General features: G+C 36.3%; 1 protein-coding gene across 1 annotated transcript in view; it reads left to right on the top strand.

Annotated features, from left to right (window-relative positions):
- Positions 1–117: 117 nt before the first annotated feature.
- The window catches only part of ANKFN1 (ankyrin repeat and fibronectin type III domain containing 1), a 195,915-nt gene continuing 171,828 nt past the window's right edge, over positions 118–24,204 (top strand). Inside the window, exon 1 of the mRNA XM_080375264.1 lies at positions 118–23,510. The gene's annotated coding sequence lies outside the window, so the exon portion shown is untranslated. The remainder of the gene's footprint in view (positions 23,511–24,204) is intronic.

Consider the following 24,204-nt stretch of genomic DNA (forward strand, 5'->3'; position numbering starts at 1 on the left):
ATTTAAGATTGGCCATGCTGGGCAGGCCACAAATGACAGGCTGACATCACAGGCTGCTTTATTTTTAAAGGCTTTTGAAAGAGTAACATGGATTCATGAGAACTAAGTAGGATTCTGTAGAGGAATGAAGCTGGGTTAATTATCATTGATAATACACAGCTGTGGACTGGCTTCAGGGGTAGCAGGTTGGCTCATGTAGATAAAATGCAGCTGTGGCTAGTTCTGTTAAGTGGTTGAGAGCTAACAAAGAGAGAACAGCCAAGGAAGAGAGACAAGAAAGAAGCAAGAGAAGAGAGAGAGAGAGCATGCCCTGGGTGAGGGGAGACTAGGAGAAGGCAGCAGAGTGACTGGCGTGAAGAGTATGGTTGGTATGTGATGGTAAAAGACGTTGTTGCAGCTGGCTAGTTTGGAGAGTGCTGTGACAGGATTCCATGTGTTCTGAAGAGTTTGCTGCCAGCAGTTTAGGCATTTTTCAAGTGTCTTTGACTTGGAGACCATTACTGAATTGAATATTACAGTTCCAATCCATTTTAATTTTAGCTGTCACATTTTCTCCAGCAGATGAAGGACATATATACAAAGAAAATAGTTCTGAAGCATAATTCTCTTTTAACTTCCCATAATTTTTGTACACGTGCTTACTGGAGCTGAATTTTTATTTGTGTACTGGGTTTTCTCCATCATACCAAGAATATGATGGTGTTTTATTTGAATAGACTAATTCTCAAATTTCTTTTTTTGGCTGTGTTTAAAAAAATTACCTTGAAAATTCAGAAAATGTTTTAGCAGTGTGCTAAGTATGTAGGAATTCAAATGTCATAAGCAATCACAGGAACACCAGAGCTGCTTTTAAGTGATAGGATGTGGATACGAGTTAGGTCCTGAAGCAAAACAACAAAGGCCAGACTAGATAGATCGTTCAAAAGAAGGTAGAAAAGCAAACCGAGCTATTGTAGACTTGGTATAACAATTTAAGAGGAGACTAGCTGAGGATGAATCTTACTGGAACAATGATGCAAACTAAGTGATTTCCAGTTCTTTCCAAACAAAACTGATGTCTGTACCACAGTAGGACAAAACTGACCTGTAATTATAAACCTACCTTGAAACTTACGAGTTTCAAAGTCTACAAGAAATGTGTACCTAGTGAGGTGAGGATGTGCACAGACATGAGCCATGTACAGATGAGGTAATTTTTTTTTGTCATCCTTTTTCTCAAACAAATCCATAATTTTGTTTGGTCTTTAATGAAATGAATGCAGGAGAAAGAATGAAAGCATTATATATTCATAAATTAATGATTGCATCTTTGTCATTACAGTTGTCATCAAGACATAGTATACATTTGTCTGCAGTAGGCTGAAACAGTAAGACTGAACGTTCAAGAGGCTGAATGGCTCCACTGTCAATCTTGCTGAAATCTTGATCTACAGACCCCACACAGAGTACAGAATACATAGCCATTGCTCATGTATCGTTATTAAAACCCTTGCACAGGCAGTTTCTTGTGCTGTACACAACTTTCCAAATTAAAGCACATTTGTTTAAATAGTAACTGCTAAAAAAAAGCTTTTTATCTGTTTACAGGCAACTAACCAGTGATGTGAGATGAATGCAACATCTGATCTCTTGATTTTAGGTCCCCATGGGTTTTCATAGTGGCATAAATATGCTGTGACACTTGACTTTATTTAAGTACATGTTACTACACCTATCTTGTATTACTAGTGAAGAAAAAGAAGTTCCAATTTTGTGTAATGTGGCTTCTTGTCTAAATGGGAGGTTATGACCAGAAAGAGAGTGTTGGTATTTTTCAGTCTCCAGTTGTAAAGACATTCATATAGCATTTTAGAGCTTTATTCATGATTGGTTAAGTATTGATCTCGTATAAATTATACATGCATTGTGATCTTTTCTGGATGGCTTGAACAGAAATCTACCTGCTGTGAAAGCTGTCATTATGCATTACGAGTTCTGGTGCACAGGGTTAAAAAAAAAAAAAAGGAACCCCTCTTCCCATGCTGTTTGTTTATGTAGAATGTGAAAGTTAGCTTTCTGTTTCCATTGGCTTGCCTAAAACCAGAGTATGTAGTTCTCTTAGAGTGATCTCTTGCAAACATAGGGCTGTTTGAATAAAAAGAATGAAGCGTTTCTGTTAGATGATGATTGATCCTCTCATCTTCTATATAGCACCCCCTTTAATAGATCGGTAGGTGTCATGCTACAGATTAATGGGGACTAATTAAGTTTTCCAGTAGCCAAATAGAACTAGAAAAATGCTGTAGTTTCTGGCAATAAACAGGCATCTGATTCAAAGCACAATAATTAGACTTTCCATAAATCATAATGAGCTTTGGATTTCTTCTCATATAGAACTTCAGTTTTAAAATTACCAGCTCTTACAAAAACATATTTTTGCGTGTTGTTCTTCCCATAAAGTGGTTATTTGGGGGGGAGGATGACTGGTCACCCATCCCATTTCCATGAGCAGTAGTGGTATAACAAAGTGAATATAAACCATTCTTCCACATTGTGGTCTAGTCATTCACATCCATTCCTTCCATGTGATCTCTCTGCTAAACTATTGTATTTGAGTTGGAAGGTAATGTAAAGGAAAGATTCTGAGTAACCCAAAGTCAACATAGTGAATGATGTCAGATAACGCAATCACTGTAGTGCCGCCTCTCAGAAGATGATGTGTAAAGGGAAACACAAGTTGTTTCTGCTCAGGAAACATTTGGTTGATACTTCATTTCTCAAGCAGGTCACTGGATGTTTTTATAATTTAGTGGAACAAAAATGTGGGAAGATAGGGAGATAGGCTTCTGATATTAATGCACACAAGTAGACGATATATCTTCCCAACAAAATTTTTGCTTTCTATTATGTTAGTTTTCTATGTATGAAGAACATTTTCAAATGGGATCTCATGGTATTTAAATTTCACTTAGCTGACAGCACAGATTTGCCTTCCTCTAGACAGGAGGATAACCCATAACCAAATTTACTGCCCCATTGTAGTCTAGAAGATCAGAGGAGACTACTAGACTTGCAGACAGAAAACTGTTTTTCACTCTTCTCTTAAAGGTCAAAAGACACTAAAAAGTTCCATATGAAAACAGAGAGGAAGGCTTACAACAGGAGGTAAGTGGTTATAAATCTAGATGGACTATATGGAAGATAAATGCTTTTTGAGAAACAATAACAAGAGCAAATATCTATAGCAAGATGAGTTCTCGTGAAATTTTTTCATATCAGTCTGGCTTATAACTGCACACTTAAGAGGAATCTTGACCAACAAGGTAAATAAAGCTGGTGTTTAAGGATCCTACTAATTCATCTCTGCAGCTGCCAGTTAACATATTAATTAGGATTGGATATGAAAACATAAACAGAATGTCATCTTTCTCTGTTCAGTATTCCCTGTTCTTTGAGAACTTGACCATAAACAATTATTCTCATCTGGAACCTGAATCACAAAAGTATCCTGGAGTCTTGCTGTGAGACAGGAACATTTTAAATGGGAACGATTCTCCGCTGGAAACCTTCCTTTCCAAAGTAACAAGAATTGCATCGTGTGAATAAGTGTTTCAGTGGAACATGCCAGAATAAGCAATTATGTTGAAGGGCCTTGAATATAGGTATTAATTTTAGTCTTGTAAATTTCCTGCATCCCAGCTGTGCAACTAGTTAAACAGAAAGCTGTTCCTACAGTTTAAGCACAAGTAACTGTAACATTAAGATTTAAGTGAGTTTACCTTTGTCTGTCGTCACTAGATTTCATGCAGATTTTTAGATTTTTCTAAGGCTTATTTCATAATTGGAGGTGGAAGAGGTTCTATTATGGGCTTTGTGACACTGGAAGAGTCAGTTTTTGCCCCAAGCTTAATTCTCTTATTATTCTTCATCTACAGAAGAAACTCCTGAGAATGAATCATTTTGATAGGTTGTGTTGTTCCTAAAATGACACATTTTGGATCGTAGTGGTTCTTCTATATATAAGGCCAAGGGTTACCTGTGCTCTGTACATACTTTCAGTAGATGCCTGCTGTTAAGTTACAAGGCTCACTGCCTTTCTACCTAAGCATATCTTGAAAGGGTTTAAGTCTCTCTATTTCACCTAGAGTTGTGGGGGGTTTGGCTTTTATTATTCCTAGCATATACATATCTTCCAAAGCATTCTAGAAATTGTGTGTAATTGCCTCTAAATGAATGTTTCATGTTCAGCTGCGACCTGGAGTGATGGTTTAAGAATGGGGTTTTAAGCATTTTTATTAAGACCAGGCTGCTGCTGTGTATTTTTAACGTTAATGTATTTTCTCAGCATGGAAGTCATATAATTGATTTGTACATTTGAGTGGAGAGCATGATCCCACAAGAAGCCAAAATGGCCTGGCCAACCCATTTACCCTGCGAAAGGCTTGTATGATGCTGTTCACCTATTCAAATAAAAACAAACAGTAAGAACATTTCTTCACCAGGAAATTACTTTGACACTAAAAGGGTCTATTGTCTCAGAGTGTGAGCTGGGTATGTGAAAGGGTACATTGTCTTCCACTGATTTTTTTTTCTTGTAACATGGGAATAAATGGACCCTCGATAACATGTAAGGCATGGTCCTAGGAACCATGGAGTTGAGGAGCATCATCACTGAATAACGATTAATTCACTACAATGACAGGCAGGTTGTCAGTAATTTAGAAAAAGGACTTTAAAATATATTTGGAACAAGTTAGAGAATAAGAATAAACAAGTAATCTGAGGGGCCTTTAAGGTCTTTCAGCAAAGACAGGCCTAGAAATACCTGCCAGATCACCAAATGCAATTACAAACATCACATATAATTCCCTTTCATAAAGTATGTTTCACAAGTATGTTTAGCCCATTTTCTCTTTCAGACTAGTAATTCTGTATGCTTAATATCTTTGCTAGTATGTTTATTGTGAAAATATGACTTGAGTAGAGAACTAATATTTTGTTCTTCATTTTTATGATCAGTAGATATCGGAATATTTTGTGACAATATAGAGGAAGGTTTTTTCACAGTGGTGATAATCAGCAATGAAACAAGTTGCTCTGACTGTCAGATCTCCATTTTTGGAGATATTCAAAGTTCATTTGGACAAGGCCCTAGGCAATTTATCTGACCTTGAAATCAGAGCCATCAAATTTGATGCGGCATTGGTCTGCAGGTTGGACCAGATGATGGGATGATCCCATATGTCCCTTCCAAGCTGAATTATTATATGTTTTTTAATAATAATAAATCCAGGAAATTACAGTGTGAATCTTTCTGAGAAGGCAGTATTATTTTCTTTCCAAATGCTGTTATTTAACAGACCAACTTGAATGAGCTAAATTCCTATGGTACACAATGAGATGCACAAGTATATGAAAATCCTATATTCAAGATCTATATTAGAAACATGTACATACACATTTTTGACAAGGTGCATGTTGTAGGCTTGCATTATTGCTTTAGTTTATTATTTTAACTAAACTTATTGCTAGGAGTTTGTTGAGAAATCTGGAAAATTTGAACTAAATTAAATGAAAGCAGACTTTCTAATCTTTGCTAGTGGAGCTTAATATCATCATAAATACACTACTGAGTGAAAACATGATGACTCCTTTTGGAAAAGGACAGCAATAGCAGACAAACTGAGGTCGTGCTGTACACTCAGATAAAAGTTATTGGTGCCAGTTGTTGCTGTTCATTTCCTGTTGCATCCAGCAGCTGTAGATCGTATTTGAGAGGTTAAAGCTGGGAAAGGTTCAACCAGGCAAGGTTGAGATGTAAGAAAAAGGGAAGATGAAATGCAGATTTGGAATATCTAAGCATTCCACAATGATCCTCTAGTTTTACCTTAACCATCATGGCACAGTATTTTTAAAGACAGCATGCTGAGCCAAATAGCACTCACAAAATTTTAGTCTTATACATGGTGTGACTCTCTTTTTGTCAGATGGAAATATAGATTCAATCATATTTAATTAATATTAAAGGATATTTAGCATTTGTAAGTAGTCTTCTTTGCCAGACCTGGTCTCATTACCAGCCTAATTCAATATTTAGCAGCAGAAGATTAAGAAATCTTTGCATTGATTCTACAGTGGATTTTCCTCTGCTTGGTCCAATGATGAATATTTCCAATCTATGTTTACTAGTGAATGTCCTTTACTGTCACATGCCTTTCCCTTTCCCTTCTCCCTTCAATATTGTGTCAACATTTGGGATGAGCCCAAATCCTAATGTGTGGTTTGACCTTCTGACATCTTAGCCCAGTGAACTACCAACTTAGCCATGCTTCCTGCTCTGGAGGGTGAAGCACAAACATCACCCTCAAGGATCTTCTTCTGCCCACTTACTATTTTTATGCCTATCAGCGATTGTGCATTTCACTGTATTATAAAAATCTTGGATGCATTTTCATTCCCAAAATATATATGTGAATCTATGTATCTGGATTTATGTTGGAATAAGAATTAAACCTTTTGGAACTGATAACTGTGAAACTAAGAAAAATGAGGGGCAAAATACAAACTGGACTGAGAAGACAGTACTGAATATAAGATTATATTGCTCAGCATTAAGCTGAGCATTCTGAAGCATTCCGAAAACAAATATGTGTTTAAAATGATGTGATAAAATATATGTACTATATTTTATAATAAAACATTTCATCAAATTCCCATAAAAAAACAGGGCAAATTTTTCAAGTACATTTGTCCTATTTTTTTGTTAAACAGAGACATATATTTTGATATTGCAACAGTGTTGGCTTGCTTTGCCAACTAATCAAAGAACAAAAGTATTTGCTAGAGTCCCAGTAAATACTGTCTTCTGACTTTTAAAAATGGAAACCTGTAGTATATTAACACTGCGGCACTAATGGGAATGCCAAGCTCTTAGAACATTCTTCCCTAGATAAGATGGCTTCAACTTTCAACTTTTGCAGTTTCCTGTTTTCTCCTAATATTTTGAAAGGGGAAAAAAAATCTGCATTGCTTCACCGTTCCCTTGCACAGAGGCTCCAATTCAAACGCTGTCTTGTTTGGGGGTAAGAATCAATTCACCACCTACAGTAGCAAATGAGGAGGAAAACAAAAAAGGTTCCTTTTTTAACACTTCAGAATGGCAGTACCAGTAATATGCCTTCATTAGTTTCCACAGCAGAGATCAAATGAATGAAACATTAGCAAGCTAGGATAGCGCAGTCTATTTTTGGTAGTGAAGCAAGCATCCACAAAGCTCATCTGGTTCACTGGGGATATTAGAGGAAACTGCAAATACTGTAGAAGGCTATTCTGATGTCACATGCTTTTAGATGGGTTAGAAGGACAAATACTGAGTCTTTCACTTTGAATTTCTCTCTGTCAGTTGCTGTTTATCAAGCAAGGTTGTATTTTTGTCTATGTCACCCACGTGTCCCACAAACAACATTTTTTTTCAAGTACTAAAGGAGACTGTAATGTTGTAAAGTACATAAATAAGCAGTGAAATAAGTTCAAATTTTTCATTTGGTTTTAAAACATACTGTAAAGAATATTTATTGGATTAGTTTCAAATTCAAATACCAAAAAATTAAGCTTTTCCCACCTCATTTTGCTCCCACTTTTCAATTTTTAATTACTAAAAAAAAAAATGGAGTTAGAGAAAGATACAAAGAAAGGGATAGCAATGAGGAAACTAAATCTTCAGGTTTAGGGGGAAAACTGGGACAATGCTCCCATTGTCAATAAGAAATAAGGAAAATAGTATTTTTACCTTTGTTTTGTGAAACACATTTAACATTTTTCAACTACTAACAGCCTTTTCCACTGCTGAAAAGCAGTTAATACTCTGGACAAAACAGAGAAAAAGTATTAAATCTGCAGAAACAAATAACTCCCTCTTCCTCTCACAGCTGTATGGCACAAGCAGCAGTGGAAAATCACCCCCACACTCACTGTTTAATAATTTTAACATCGGCTTAGCTCCATAGCATTACTTCCCTCTTAGCAGAGCATTTAGAATAATTCTGTCTCTTTCCCCATTGACCTGGATCGATTCTGCCTGTGTTGAAGAGCTGATGTACAGGGCAGTACACTCCAGGTACAAAAATGTTAGTCTCTCCAAATGGTTTATGATAATGCCTAGTAAGAGACTGAACTCCCATCTTGAAGCCAGCAATCTCGAAGTATGGCAACCCAGACTGCCATATTACTTCAAATTCTATTTTGTTTCATCTGTATTGAAAGGCCACAGTTTGGGAAATGAAAGGGACCTCACAGGATAGAAATAAATATATTTATTATTATTATCTTAACTTTGGCTTCAGTAGGGTTATCTAAAGAGCTAACTGCATCTGCACAGGAAATGAAAGCTTTAGTTAATGGACTTAAGACAGCAGATACTGATTATTTGAGGAAGCTGACAAACTAAACCAATGTGTTCTGATCCAGTGGATGATGTTGCTACATTGGCAGCTTTATTGTCTTACAGAATGACCTCGCATATGCAGTCTGGTGAGTCAACTGGCAGAGGTTGCAAGTGCAGCATTACTGACATTGAAATGTGGCAGAGGGGAAGGAAAACAAAAATACCTACACACAGAAAGGCATGCATGTGAGGTAAATGAGGGCAAAGCAGCACCTGGAAAAGGGCAGTAAATAGAGCTTAATAGTGAGGAAAGACTACAGGAAACTGAGCACCCAAACACAGTAGAACCAGGAAGGCGTATCAAAGCATTAGGAAAGGGCCGCAGGTACAGTGTAACAAACAAGGGCACCACTGGGCATACAGTGCTTACTGATCTGTGCAGACTACAACATCAGGGCTTTTGGAAAATAGAAGCACAGTGGACATAGTATCTCTCTCTCTCTCTCTCTCTTAATCTGAGATGTCACATCAGTGTTTGGTTTCCTTTTTCCTGATACTTTCCTGATGTTTCATGTGGGGTTGGAAAAAGACCAGAAAAAATGAAAAAACAGTTATTTGGTTTAAAAAAAACATAAGTATTTTGCTAATTCATACTATTCAGAGGTTAAAGTACAGCTTGAATACTTTTTGTCTGTGGAAAAAAAGTAGGATGTGTCCATTACTTGTAGAAAACACTGAGGCAAATTCTGAGTTTGGAGTATCAGTGCCTCAGAAGGACCCTCACAGGTCTATGTGAGAATCAACTCATTTGCATACAGAGGTAAATTCTGGTGTGGATATTATACAGATATTTTACCCTGCTGCTTTAATAACCTCCTTACACAAATGCATATGTGAATGTTCCGAACACGTATTTCTGTCATGTGGTAGTAGGCATGTTAGAAAATTTTTTTTCTAGCTTAACTCTGAAGACTGCAAATATGCTTGACAACCAAGTAAATACTAAAATTTGGCAACTGGAAGTTTTAAGTCTCCCTCAAATCATGAAACTTGGCAAAATGATGAGCTGTCAACCTTGTTCTTAGATATATTAATTACAATCTTCAACTGCCTGCTGTAAACAGAGGGCAAAGTCCCATACTAAGACAGTGGGAGTTTTGCTTTGCTTTCCACCTACTCAGTCTCTTTTCAGTTCCTGTTCACTTCCAGTGTGACAAAAGAAATTATTTCTTTTATCTTCTGAATTTTTCCTGGTCACCATGTGAACAAGGGAGCACTCAATTTCATGCTTTCATTAACTACTAATAAAACCACAACGGATGAAATGCCATTTAGTCTTTTAAACTTCTAGCTGGTAATATCTTTTGGATTATTAGTCAAAACTGCCTAGATCAACATGAAATATTCCTTCTGCTCCTCGTCAAATTCACTAAATAAGTATTTTTTTAAACAAATGAAAGATTTGACTGATTTCTTTTTTCGAGTAGTGTTATGTATGATCAGTCTGTCCTTGTTAGGACATATCTGGACCCAAAATCTGGAGCTATACTTGTTTGTCTATGGCTTAATCTCTTGTTACCTCCACTCAGCCATAAATTCTGATGTCTTCCCAGTCCCATATCCTTCCTTTTTTCAAAAGTGACACAGCAGTCACCTAGAGGAGTCTTCCAACAGTCTCTCTGGTATGCTGATAACCCAAGAAAGGTTTTTGAATATTTCACCTACTTGTTTTCTGTTTCAGTGCTTATTTTTACTAAATCCTTACCGTGCCTTAGCATTAGGCACTCTTCTAAGACAATCCCACAGAGCAAAATTAACAGTGCTTAGAAACTTGTCATATTTTCCAAATCACTTTCCAATATGCACAGAAGAGATGACAAAAAAAGTGTCATCTTGCCGTGTTGAAGTGAATAACTGATAGTGAAAAAGGGAAGAATCTACAAATAAATTCTCCTATGCATATATGTTTCCAATGAACCTATTAGGGCTGTAAATTATTCTCTCATACTGAGCAAACTGTATTTTTAAACATTCTGTGATTTTATCACTTATTTAAAACAGCGTCTGCGAGGAGTTACCAGATTTTTTTTTGTGACACCTTGTGGTGGTGGTTGTATAAAGCAGAGTTCCTGGAAAATAGAAATAATAGACTGTGGCATCCATGAGAAGACTAGGGCTATTTTTCTTTGAATTCAGCAAGAGTGTTTGCTTCTTGATTTGTAAAATTATGGCTGTGAAACCTCATACAAATTATGCGCAGTGACAGGAAACCACCTTGAAAATTTCTGCAGATATTTTGTCCCTTCTGCAAGAAACCACCCTGGATGAGAAATGAGCCGTTAGATAGTATGACTTCTCCCTGCAGTGCTGTAAAAGGCAACATCCTAAAATATTTTTTTTTCCCTACTAAGCACTCTGTTTTGCAATCTTATTATGTATGGTAGAGCTGAACATTATGCGGTTTCAAAGAGGACCATTCTAAAATAAATTAAGAAAATGCAAAATCCCCAACACTGTATCTGCAAGTGACTACTACTGCTTTCATTTACAAAGGCAGATTGTAATGTACATTCAATCTGCATATGCTTCATTGTGATCTAAGATTTTTTTAAAAAATAATTCAACCGGTTTATTAAAATTAAGGCGCAAACCTGCTTAGGTTGTGGACATTTAACGACAGAAATCTTTTAACATGTCCAGACTTTTAGAGACAAATCTTTAAAAGGATAGCACTAGCTAGATTAAAAGCTTACAAATTTTTGCCAATGCCATTTAGGGTTAGAGATCGAGCCTTTAGATCCAGCAGGGCTGAATGGGATTATTTACTCTATTCTATTACTAGTTTACTATGTCCCAGTAGTGACTTAATATGTGTGTGATTGTCTTTACACCATCTTTCACATGGGTGTAATTACTGTGCAGAAGACTGATGCTTTCAAAGGACACTGCAGTTCCCTACTGGAACACATTACTGATGTACATCAAATTGGGATGTACAAAAAAATGGGAAGAAACATTTATTCCTTTTTGAGGATGTTATTCATAGTAACAAATATACTTATGCAAGATATTTTAAAAAGAGCTAGTAATGAAAGAAAACATGGGACAAAAAGTAAATGTAGCCCTATATTTGGGCTGTTTAGCTGCTTTTTCTGTTTGAAATCAACAGGAACTGTGAACTAAAACTGGGCTGTGCCTTTTTCCCCCAGTGGCTTGTAAATACAATTCATTTGACTTTAATCTCCACCAGTAAGTGCAACAGCACTCTATCAGAAGTCCAGATACTATCTCTCCAGCCTCACAGTATGTATATACATTCATAGTATCTTCATCACAGCCAGGGAAACCGATTAAAATATTGTTTCCTACCTCCTGGGAACTGACAAATACTAATTGCAGCCAGCCATATCTTACAACTCTGTAGACAGGATAGACATTTTAGAAACATCAGCAGATCACTCATGCTGATCACAGTTGGTAAGGAACTAAGCAGAGCAAAAAAACACCACTGTGCTATTTTGTACTCTTAGAATAGAATTAGGAGGTTTTGTCTTACCAGGGGCAGAGAATATTTTACTATGTTCTTTGAACATAGAAATTTCATGAAACTAAGCTTTATCTGATCAATATTTGGTGTGAAAGGGCATGCAATAAGTTTAATTAGATCTATAAAAGGCAATTTGCAGATTGGAAGGAGAAATAATAAGGATTCCAAATCATAGCTTTTGCCACCAAATAAGAATACACTTACAATCATTTTGATGTTATTTATTTAGCTAGCTGTTTAACAAAACACCTAAATCTTTAAAGCCCAACACAAAGTCCCTCTGAGCCTTGAACTTACAGATAAAATCACCAAGTTCTTTTTCTAAGTAACAAATAGAAAGCTATCATAAAAAACTGCAATGCAGAGCAACGTCTGCTTTAGGCAAAGGCTGCTCTATTGCATATTGTCATGAGTTGGCATAGAAAAATGCCCTGTTGTTACTCTCCAAGTCTTCCAAACTCTTATTTCAGCAAAACTGTTTTTAAACTGAGGTGCTGGCCTGAAATAACCTCTCTTTTAGTGATCACTCCAAACCAAACCAAAACCTTAGCACATTAGGAAAAATATTACTTTGCTTCATTACATAGGCTGTTTGAAACTGCACCATCACGGTAAGGGTGTTTTCAAGAGGAGCTGGAATTAATACTTTGAAACAAATTTTGATCCTTGAAATCTTAAAGAGTAATAAATACATTTCATAGTAAGTAATCTCAACATCACAAAATTTCTCATGGTGGAAAATACCAGCCAACCTGAGCAGGAAGATCAGAGTACAGATATTTTACTTAGACATTATAAAATAAAACCATAGCATCTTAAAAGTAGACCATGAAGAATTTTAAACATTGTCCAAAATATTGTTCATGGAAATTTCTTCAGTTTGCAGTTTCTCACTGAGACTTACCAAGGTATAATATTACCAATATCTCAGACTGAAGCCTTTTCTCATGAATGAATAAATGTTGGCTCAAGAGATGGATTCTGACACTAACATTTTAATTTGAGGAGAACAGGATCTGGAAAGATCTAGATTATTCTCTCTCACTCTCTCAAATATATATATAAAAATAACATTATATATCACCACCATAGTTCATGGTAAAAATGCATAAGGATCTGTCTCTAAAGAGATTTATACTGTAAGGATCCTATTCGTGAAAAGTCATGAGGGAGAAAAGGAAGTAGTGTAAAATTAAAGTGAATTACTGGTTCTGTTCATAAAAAATCAGTTCTGCCTGAAGAAGCATGGAGTAATAAATTGCAAAGAACAGGGTAGAATTCTCATTATGGCTGAAATGAAATGAAAGGATATGAGTTAATAGCCAGTAGTAATTGCAAGTAAAACCTGCTTTCATTAGTTTATCTTGACATGCTTTCATAAACAGTTAAATATGATTATTTACATTTTAACAACAGAACACAAGATAAAGTGATCTGCTCAGTCAACAGCAGAATGAGAAGTGAAACTCAAGTTTTCTGGGCCAGTCACTACAAAACCCTCCAAGACACTTTGACTTTATGGTGAAATAAACAGTGTATGGTCAACTCTACAACGTTCCTTTGGGTGAACCTTCACTCAAGACAGTTCATCCAAATTCATCCACACAAACCTTTAATAGTCAAAAACTTGCCTCAGCAAAGAAGTCTGCTTGGTCTACAATCAAGAGGTGTTTTGGTGAAAGCAAGAGATAAAAATCTATCTATGATAAGAGGGGTTGGTTATTCCTTAAATCATAGCTCCGCATCTTTCAGGTGAACACATTTATCACCTCAATATCAGCACATTACTAACAGAAGCCTCTGCAGCAAAAACTTGTGTTTAAAAGTTCACAGACTGTTTTACATCAGTTTTAGACAATAAGAACAGAGATTCTTTTACAGTTACATCAATTTACACCTGATGAAAAATCTCCATTCAAGACTAACTGAAACTACATCTTTGTACACTATGCCATTGACATTAATCACATTTATCTAAAATTCAGTGCAACTGCATGACCGCAGATTTGGCTAAATGTGATATGCACAAAGCCGATTTTTCTGGTGTCTGAACTAACAATATCTACGGTTTTCTTGGCAGACACATAAAGAGCTTAATTAGCTTGCTCTTGCAGGGAAGTATGCTGTATGCAGCATGAGAAATGTTTTTTGTGGTCAGCTTGGATCAGCTTCAGACTGTAGACCAAAACAAACTCAGAAAAGAAATGTGGTTCTATTTTGCACTCAGTTTACGTTTCCCAACCCAGATAACTAATGACACGTTTGATGATTTCACTGGGAAGTGTAATATGTTACTGCCATCTAGTGCTATGCAGTAGACTCAGCCTCTTCATACAACTGAAATAAAGTATTCTAATATGACAGATGGGAATATTAGATAAAAAAATTACATTTCCTATCAGTTGATCTGTGAAGCTTAGGATACAGCTGAGTGACATGGTGACTTTTGGTCTGGCCCTGTGATCTGTCTATTTATATGGAGTAAAATAAGATTGTAACAATGAACAAGCTCCAAAATCAGTCAAGAGGCATGGTATAAACTATGCTGAAAAAGTGAAGACTGTTATCTTCAGAGACAACATCAGAAGAGTGGAGCTGCTTAATGAGCCAATAATCTCTAGCCAGGGTAGGGCTGTCTTTCCCTCTATTAAATAAAACCCCCAGAACTCTCAGGTGGCCTACAGATGGCTTCCCATCAAGGTTTTCCTGAGATCATATGGTAAAAATTTGCCAACATTTGAGACTAAGGCAATTTCTTGGTCAAAATTTAGACCCTTGACTTACAATGAAAAGAAGATAATTAAAGTTTTGCTGTTTGCTTTATGAGACAAACTTCTGGATGCTGATAAGACACTTGGAGAGAAATGATGCTGAACCATAAGAAAAGGCTGCCAAAGGAAAAACACATTTTAACTGTACGGACTCTGAGCACGGTTAGGTAGTATGTGACTAAAATAACTTTAACTGCCAGCATTGAGTACCTCATGTTTATTGATAACTATAATTGTTACTGGTGCAGTAGTAGGAAAGCTGAAATTAAAAAAACCCCAAACATTTGTGTGGAAATAGTTCCAAACTTGATCCAAAACTTATCAGAGTCCATTAAACTCTCGATTTGAATTTTGAGACAGAATGTCAAAACATATAAAGAGCACTTCAAGTATGGTTTATAACTAGCACGAAAAGTGCAGTTAAAATAGTTGCAGGAAAAGACTCATGCAAAAGTTTTTGCTGCATTCCTCTCATTTAAAACTCATTATTATTTCTCCAAATAGAGGTGCTGCTCAGGAATGGGAAAGGTTAGGTAATTATTCACTTGGTTTGGACAGTACTGGAAAAAGTCCCACAGCTATACTCTTTTTATAGTATATTCCACAGCAAGTTGATAAATCTAATGTAAGCAGTAATATGAGCTTTAATTCAATACCCACTGAAATCTTTAAAAGTCTTCTATCTACTTCATTAGTCATCTGATTAATCCCTAAAGGTAAAATTATAAGTTTAAATTGAAATCTAAAGTTTTTAAAGGATTTAATTATTTTTTTCAAACATGGCTCAAAGGAAAAATGAAGCAAATGACATTCTCAACTCTTTATTATGGATCAAACCTGTAAATTCTTATTTATGCTTTCCTTTTTACTGAAACAACTGATCAATATCTTCATGGTTTGCCTCACTGAGATGAAGTAGTTCAATAAATTCTATAGCATATCAAAACATGCTATTGTAAAATTGCTTTCTTTTATTGACAAAGGATGAAGTATCACAACAGCTGCTGCCAAGCGCAGTCGTTCATGTTTTCATAAGTTTGTGACAGTCTCTTAGTATTATCAGTTTTACATAATTTAGGTAGCATTCTTCATTTCACTATTTGTTGAAAGTGTATTATAAGAAGTCATTCTTTCCCAGTTGATAGAAATACATAGCTTGCAACTAGAAATACTTCAGAGTAATTTCTAGGAAAGCACATAGAAAAGCAGCCCATTGTGATTCTTTTGTGATAGTTCAAAGAGAATCCTTTTTTATTTTTAGCCACTTCTACCTTGCAATGTGCAAGAACCCTACAATAATGTCTAGCAAAATATACTTCAGTCCAACTTCATCTTATAGTGAATGGAATGCTAAAATTGGTAAGATCCAATTCAAATTTGTAACATTTGTTTCTTGAATTTAATAAAAATACTGAATAGAAGTGCTGGTGAGATCTGCAACAGCCCTCTGGTGTTATAAGAAGCAGATTACAGATGAAATCTTCATTTCCTTTTGCCCTGCATTGGACTAACATTTTATAACCTTTATAAAACAACAAAACCAGTGGAATGTTGCCTTTTTGCACTGCTGAGTGTAAGAACAACCCAGAATTAACCCCAAAGTGGTATGCTTTGTAAAATTGGAATGTGCCTACTGTTTGGGGCATCCTTTAGTCTTCTTCCTACTCAACAGCCAAAGCTGTGCCTTTACCATTGATCCTGCAAGTCATCCTCACTGCTACAATGATTCCAGGACTGAGTCATTACCTATTTGTTTTATTATCACGGGATATAGCGGTGATATATCTGTAAATAATCTCCTTGAGCAAAGGCCTGCAAGCTTGGTTTTTTCCTCCTTTTCTGGTCCCTCTCCCATCCTTATGTATATGCAAGTAATCATTTAGGCTCTTCTGAGACAATGCTTTCCACATTCTAGGATCAGTATCATTTCACGTCTTCTAGCATCTGTCCAAGGTGGATGACCAATAACATTGGCTAGCAATGAGCTTTTTATTATCGGAATTCCTTGTGAAGTGGAAACCCACACAGTCAATAACTCAAACCAGGCATACAAATCTCCTGGCTTGGCAAATAATACGCCTCCCCTCAGGCTACCAAAGAGTGAAAAAAGCATCTAAAAACCTGCCCATTAGCTAGGTATTTTCTTTGCAATGTATATAACCCAAAAACAATGGCAAATGTAGTTATTTCCCACTGAAGAGAAACTATTCGCTTTTCCTAAGTTACGGTCACAACAGGCTTGATATGCATTAATAGAAGAGTATTGCTTTCAAGTCAAACAATTTCCTATTGTTGCAACCACAGCAACGGAATAAGAAACCAAGTAACAGAAGTGGAAATCCTGGGAGCTGTTAATGATGGATCTGGAACTGCTTTTGTTCTGTGACCTTAATGATAGGTATGATACAAAAAGAGAGGCTGCTAAAGCATGTAGGAAACAGCTTTCTTCACAAATCGGTATTAGTTAAAATCAGCTTCTAGAAGAGACTGAGACAGACTACTTCACAAGATTAAAGGAAAGGACATTCTATCAACGAAACAGAAAAAAATCTTCAATTTCTGAATAAACAGCACTACTATACTGATCCATGGGACCTTTTCATGTGTCATCTTTGCAAAGACCAACATCTTTCTTCTACAATGCACGTGTTGTCATATAAATTATGCAACACAATGGTAACTGGAAAAGCTGATCCAAAAGAAGAACATCAGCAGAAATGGATTAAGCTTGAGAAGACAATTAAGCAAGGACTGTACTACAAAAATGAAATTGCTGGTCTAAAGTACGAAAAACAGGCAGAAAGGTCGTAATTACTGATTCTAAGCTCAGTAAGTCCTACCAACAAAATATGCAAAGATGTCCCTATCTGAGCCTGAAAAAAATGAAGCACATTATGATGGTAGAATGTCTTTCCTTCAGATTATATCAAAATGATAGACGGGAATGATTTGTGGCATGGGAAAGTTTGCTCTTGTCACAAGGGAAAGAGCTACTAAAAAGGCAGTCTTGGATTGTCTCAGGGGTAAAGGTTTTCCTGATTCAGATTATTTATAGAGAATTAGTTTTTATGGTGGGCGTTTCATTATTTTCTTTTTCTCTCAAAAATTCCATCCGTTCCTTGTTATTTATTTCAGATGTTCCACATGAATGAAGCATATCAAGGTATCCTTTGTAGAAAAAATCCAGCAGCAACTCAGTAAACTCACCATCACTGTAAGTAAATTCAACAATCAGAAAATTACTAACATTTGTCAAAAATATTTTGTCTTTTCCCTGCTAATCAGCTATATGCATTGGAATAAATGGCATACCTTAAAGTGAACCATCCACATTACAGAATGTCTGTATGTATAATGTATGGTGTAATGAATTTCTCTCCAACTAGATCAGAATACTCGTGAGCAGTCTGCATATTTAAAATATTTCCTGAGTTGTATCTGCCAGGAAGGATGCTTTGCATGGGAAACTGATTGCTACTTAGTTTTTATTGTGCTTGCAGAACTGGATTTTTCACAGCGGCTGATTAGCATTATTATATTTTACCAGGATTAGTATACCAAATTGTCTTCTATACTGTTAGCAGTTCAATTATGTTCAGCATGACTATAATACGAGTTTCCATTCTCTGGAGTTTTTTTATTCTTCTAGATTTGTCATTAGAGATTCTAAGGAAAATAACACCTTCCTTGTTTGATTAAAATATCCCAGTTTTGTGCTTTCATTGATAGAAAAGAATGTTTTAAATCAACCTTTAAAACCATATCAATCTAAGAATGTCTGTATTTATGAAAATCTAAGCCACTTTAGGATGATGATTAAATGACTTAAAATTCAGATACAAAAAGATACAACCACACACCATTAAAATTTCAGGATATATACTTAGAGGGCTATAATGATAGATTATGTCCTTGCCCATCTTCTAAACTGTTCTTCAGATCATGCTGATTCTCCTCTGGACCTCTGATATTCTTCTGCCCAGAAAAACTGCAGGAGGTAAACCAGTATACCATATCCCACAGTATGCTTTATAACTCCAGCATCACATTGTCCCACATCCATTTTATGAATACAGAGGCTTCTAGAAGTAACATATGTCCAGGTTGTCAGGATGCATGAGAGCTATGGGAAAAGCGTTTTCTGTATGCAGATCATATGGGTGCATCTTCTGTGACAGTGGCACTGTGGGAGTATTCATTTTCATGTTGTTTCTTAGCCAGTTCTACAAAAAGAGGATGAAATGATGACATAGTGGTCACAGAAAATCTATTCAGTTGTCTTGGAATGTGTGCTGGGTATAAGAGAAGATTTTATTTGTTTTTCTTATACCTATGAATGTTGCTTCTACACAAACCCCTCCACCTTTATGAGTGACTTGGTCTTTATGTTACTTTATTTCTCTATGGCATACAGTACTGTATAAAAACTGATACAGAAAAAAAGTGAATTCTGCCTTTTTCCATCCCTTGCCATTTTTGTTAATATATATCAATCGGTGGCCTGTACACAATAACAGATGCTGAGAGCCATGAAACTGTGACTGTTCAGCGCTGAGATTCTAAAATATCATCCTGATGCATAGTGAAGCATCTAGACTGATTTAAAAAAAACAACAGAAAGCAAAAGAACAAAACCAAACAAACCAAACTGCCCAACATTATAGTATTTCAGTCAATCCTAAAGTTGGTGTCAATCAGCACTACCTCCTCTGACTCCCATGTAATTCTGACAATATGAGCCAACTGAGACTGGTCCTCTTAATGCAGGAATATGGAGAGTATCATGTTTAAACACAGCTCTAAAAAATGTCAATTCTCCTTTTGGCTGCCCTTCTCCATTTTTAACAGAGCAATGAGGAAGGAATGGACTGTTTCCTTACTTTCAAATTACTTTTCATGTAATTTCCTTCAATTGTCTGTTCTTGTGGAAAAGAAAGGAATTTTAAAGCCAGTGTTTTCAATGAAAATTGGAAAAGATTGAAGATTAATCTCTTTACAGAAAAAATATAATTGGAAGGCAGTTTCTTCAATTAGGAGTGATTCAATAAAAAACATTAATCCATTTGAAGGTATAGGATCTTTTAGTATAATTAGAATGCACTCATTTTACAACTGAGTACCTTGTGTCTCTGTCCTCCCACCTTTGGGTGTTGTCTTTCAACATGCTGTACAACAGCTGCCTAGAAGGCACTGGGGCAAAGCTCGGGACATTGCATGTATCAATCTTTACCTTTTGAACCATTCTGAGTTTTGTTTCATTGGAAAAAAAAGTGCTTTAAATAAGAAAAACTGATTTATGAATCTAATGGGTTAATCCTTGCTTAAGCAATTAATGTTATTCCCACTTCATATTCCCTTAAGATTTGAAAAGTTGAATAATTTCTTGCTTCACATTCTAAATACTGAAGTATATAGCTTCTTGTAGAGAAATGCTTTTATATTTTCTTCTAGAAATGACTGGAAGTACGAGTTTGATCTTTGTATATTATATGTGGTGTCCCTTTGATTTCTTTTAGATCGCACAATACTGTACGAGTGCAAATTCTTTTTGTATAATTGCAGTAATTATCGGGAACGTCAGACTTCGCAATAAACTGTTGGAGGTGGAAGAAATCTGCTCTTGCAGGGAAGATTTGTTCTGAATTTGCCCCAGAGAAAATGGAAGGATCTGCATGCTTAGCACTAAAGAAATGATTACAGTGATTATAGATTTCTTAGTTATAGAGCTCACAGAACAAAGGTGCCTTTAAGAAAGATTTAATGTCTCACTGTGTGTTTATTCCTGTATTTGCCTGTTTGATTTACTGTATTTAAGACTTTCAAATTATAATGTGTATGTAATGCAAGGGATGGGAAAGAGTGAACTGGTAAAAATCAGAACATTTCTACTATTTTAAATGGAGCAAGAAAGATTTATTTCAGCTGAAAGTCTGATTATTGAATTTTAACCTCTATAAGCTGTGGATATTCCATCCAATTCTTTATAATAATTTGCCTGTCTAAAGAGCTTTTCAAAACAAAGTGATCATCAGTTGAAACAAAATAAGTATCAGTTTCTTTATTCAAAATTAGAAATAGCTTCTCCGATGCAGTTTGGCTTGATAAGAGTCTGATGTCTCCACATGCAAAACATACATAATGAGTTATTGGTGGTATTGTCTCTATCCCAGAGAACAATAGTATTGTATTTGATTAAGGCTCAGTATGTGTTTACTGCTGCCTAAAGGACTGAAAAATTAGGGAGCATATTTGTCAAATTCCAACTTCATAGAAACAGAGGAAGTAGAGGATTGTAATAAAGCAGTACTTCTCTTACAACAGAAACAACACCAGTGTAGGTCCCACTAGTGCTTTAGAGTGGTATCCCTCTCTACTTCATTGCTGACTTTTCTTGTTAGCTGTATATGAAATAGTACACATCACTTTCATGGAAGAAGTTCCATTTCATGATGGTCTTACAAGACAAACAGGGAATTTCTTTTCACAATATTCATCAAGGATGTCATTCTTGGCATCTGAGGCGGAGGGAGGCATTATGCTTTGTACATTTGCAAGAACATTTTTTTTTCCTTACTTGCCCAATAACTGCCCTCTGCCTGCAACTGTTGGACTCTCTTAGCTCAGTCCATCTGATTTTTCATTACATCTTTATTGTTTTCTGTCCATGAAACTGAATAGAGAGCCAGGGGATTTTAATCACCAGTTCTGGTGAAGATTACACTTTTCAAATAGTACACAGCTATATGAGCAGTTCAAAGAATCCACTTGTCCTATAAAAACATTGTTATGTTTTGTTTTCCATTTTAAAACTGTAACTCACAGTTATTCAGTGTCAAGAATTTTTCTGTGCTGAAAGACTAAAGCTCCAGGACTTCACCAAGGCTACAAATAGCTGATGTATCACTAGCTGGTAAGTGGTTTAACAACTAACATATGAGGGCACTACAATGAAGGATACCAGTTTCAGTTCCTTTCTTCTGATTTGATTTCCGACAAATACTTTAAGATATTGATTCCTCATCTGTGAAATGAAAATATTTCTTGTTCCCTCAGATGGGAGCCATTGTATGAGCCAGTAAGCCTATTCCCTATTTGAGCAATATGAAGCACTAAATAACTAACTAGCTGTGTTGCAAGAAGATGAGTTTGTCTGTGTCATAAGCAGTCTGGAAGCTACTCAGCTCTTCTTTGTTAATAACAATAATAGTTCACTGTTGTAGAAATTTGAAATGTATTCAGATCTGTTTTCTGCCCCATGAAACTTCAAGGTTAGGTCTGGCACAAAAAAAAAGGCCGATGATACAATGCACTAAGAGATTGCAGGAGCCCCGATGGTGGGCATTTATCAGAGTTCACCAGTGAAAGGCTTTTTTTGTATGCTGTGCATCTGAGCAAGTAGGAAAAACTAATAGCTTTGACTTCAGGAGGCCAGACAGTCTGTAGACGAGCACTGTGCAGACCTCCAGACTGCCCTGCGAAGGCTTCTCAGTTCTTGCCCTCAACACTCCTATTATTCCCTTGCAATTGCTGCCAGTTGGCTGGGTAACCATGGGCATATTTGAAGAGCTGAATTCTTCCCTCAGTTACACTTGGCACCACTACGAACTTCAGGGGAGCTGCAGGGTGTAACTGAGGGCGGAACTTGGCTCCCAGCATCCACTACAAACCAGGTCAAGGCTACCAAATGCATTTTTATTCTTAATGTTTCAATCCATACCATTAGCAAAAGGAACCTAAAGCAATAACTGTATCACCTTGCTTGAGAAAGCTTGGCTCTTTCATTTGGACATAAGATTATGTGGTGCATGAAGCTTTGTCAGCATGCCAGTGCATGTGGAAAGAAACACATTTCTTATACCTGAAGTGCAGACTTGGTGTCACTCATGCTGCAGTCTACCCACCTATCATACTGAGTTAAGCCAGCTTCTGAAGCTGTACTTGAAACAGTGCTTTGTTTTTACCACATATTTTTATTTCATGAAACAGAGCTAAGTATCCTGAAACTAAAGGAGTATTTTTTCATGCTGCTATAATTTGTGAAATAATGAGACATTTTGGTCTGTTAACTCCTCTTAAGTCTCACCACAATGTTATGCTTTGACTTCATTTGTGGTTGCAAAATATTTACTTTTCTCTTTAGCAGATTATATGAAGCTGTGTATTTTGTCTTGGGAGATACATACATATATTTATATATATATTTAATCTTAGTAGAAGCTGTTAGTAAAGCTACCTTTGTGCTTCGATCTGTTTTTGGATCCTCTTAAAAATTTTTTACCAGGATATTGTGGATTTATTTGCTGATGTTATCTTTTCTTAAAGAAAGGTTAGAACACAACGATAATGTTTTTTTCACTGTGCAGGTCATATGCACACAAAGAAGTCTTCACTTGTATGGTGAATATGTTCCCCAAACAATTATTTAGTAATATTAAACCTTCCCTCATTAGAGACTGTTAATACAAGGTGGTATTTCTAAAACTGCCAGAGGGAGATAAAATCTTAAGCCTTCGAAAAAGTCAGAGCGAGCTTTTACTAGGACAAACTCCACAGTAAAGGAGGCAGTACTGTCTACTTAGGATTCAAACAGCGGGACACCTGCACTTATTTTCCTTCCTTTTCTACCAACCCACACTAGGTTTAATCACCAACAACCTGATCATCACTCATTTATCAACTGCTATCCAAGCAAAATTTGGATAATGAAGATCCAATGCAAAACCGAACAGCTACAGTCTTCAGGAGACTTGATTCTACATTTGAGCCACCTGTAGTCACAGTGCTGCCTGCTTATACAATATGACTGTGAAGTAATTACACTTTAATGCTGGTAAGAGGTTATGATATCCTTTGAAAAAACCCAAATGTGTATGTAGTCATACTTCTCTTCCCCTACCCCTGCAGTGAGAATTCAAATATGACTTCCTCATTGTCTGGGAATTCCCCTTTACCAGGTTTTTAGAGTCCATCTTACCTAGTACTTTTCTCGCTTCATTCCCTATCAGCTTAATGCCTTGATGTCTCCACTTCTTTCATTAGCTTTGGGACTTCTCTCGTTTCCCCACAGAGTGCCTAAATTTAGTAGCTACTGAGTCTTGTAGAGATAAGTTTGGCATCAAGGGTAAAGAAACCTACAAAGGAATTCACTGCACACAAAGGCACTAACACTGCATCATTCCTGCAAATTAAAGCTTTTAGTTATCTTTTTCATCATTTCTGTGGCTCTTACTTTAAGTTTGCCCAGACTCTCAGCAATTTTAAAGATGTATAGCACCTGAACCTGGCAAAGATTTCAAGAGTTGTACCGCCAGTGCCAAATACAAAGACGATATAATCCCTCTACTTATATTCAGCATCTCCTTTTCCTAAACACAAGTATTTGCATTCACTCTGTTGGCCAAGAGATTATAGAGGAGGAAAGTCATGTTCTGCTGAGCCCTCCACAGAATTCTCAGATCTTTCTCACAGGTAGCTTTTCCCATAGATATGATATTTTATTTGGTTATACTGAAACACAGTTAAAT

This window comes from Falco punctatus, assembly GCF_963210335.1.
Source record: "Falco punctatus genome assembly, chromosome: 1".
Taxonomy (NCBI): Eukaryota; Metazoa; Chordata; class Aves; order Falconiformes; family Falconidae; genus Falco; species Falco punctatus.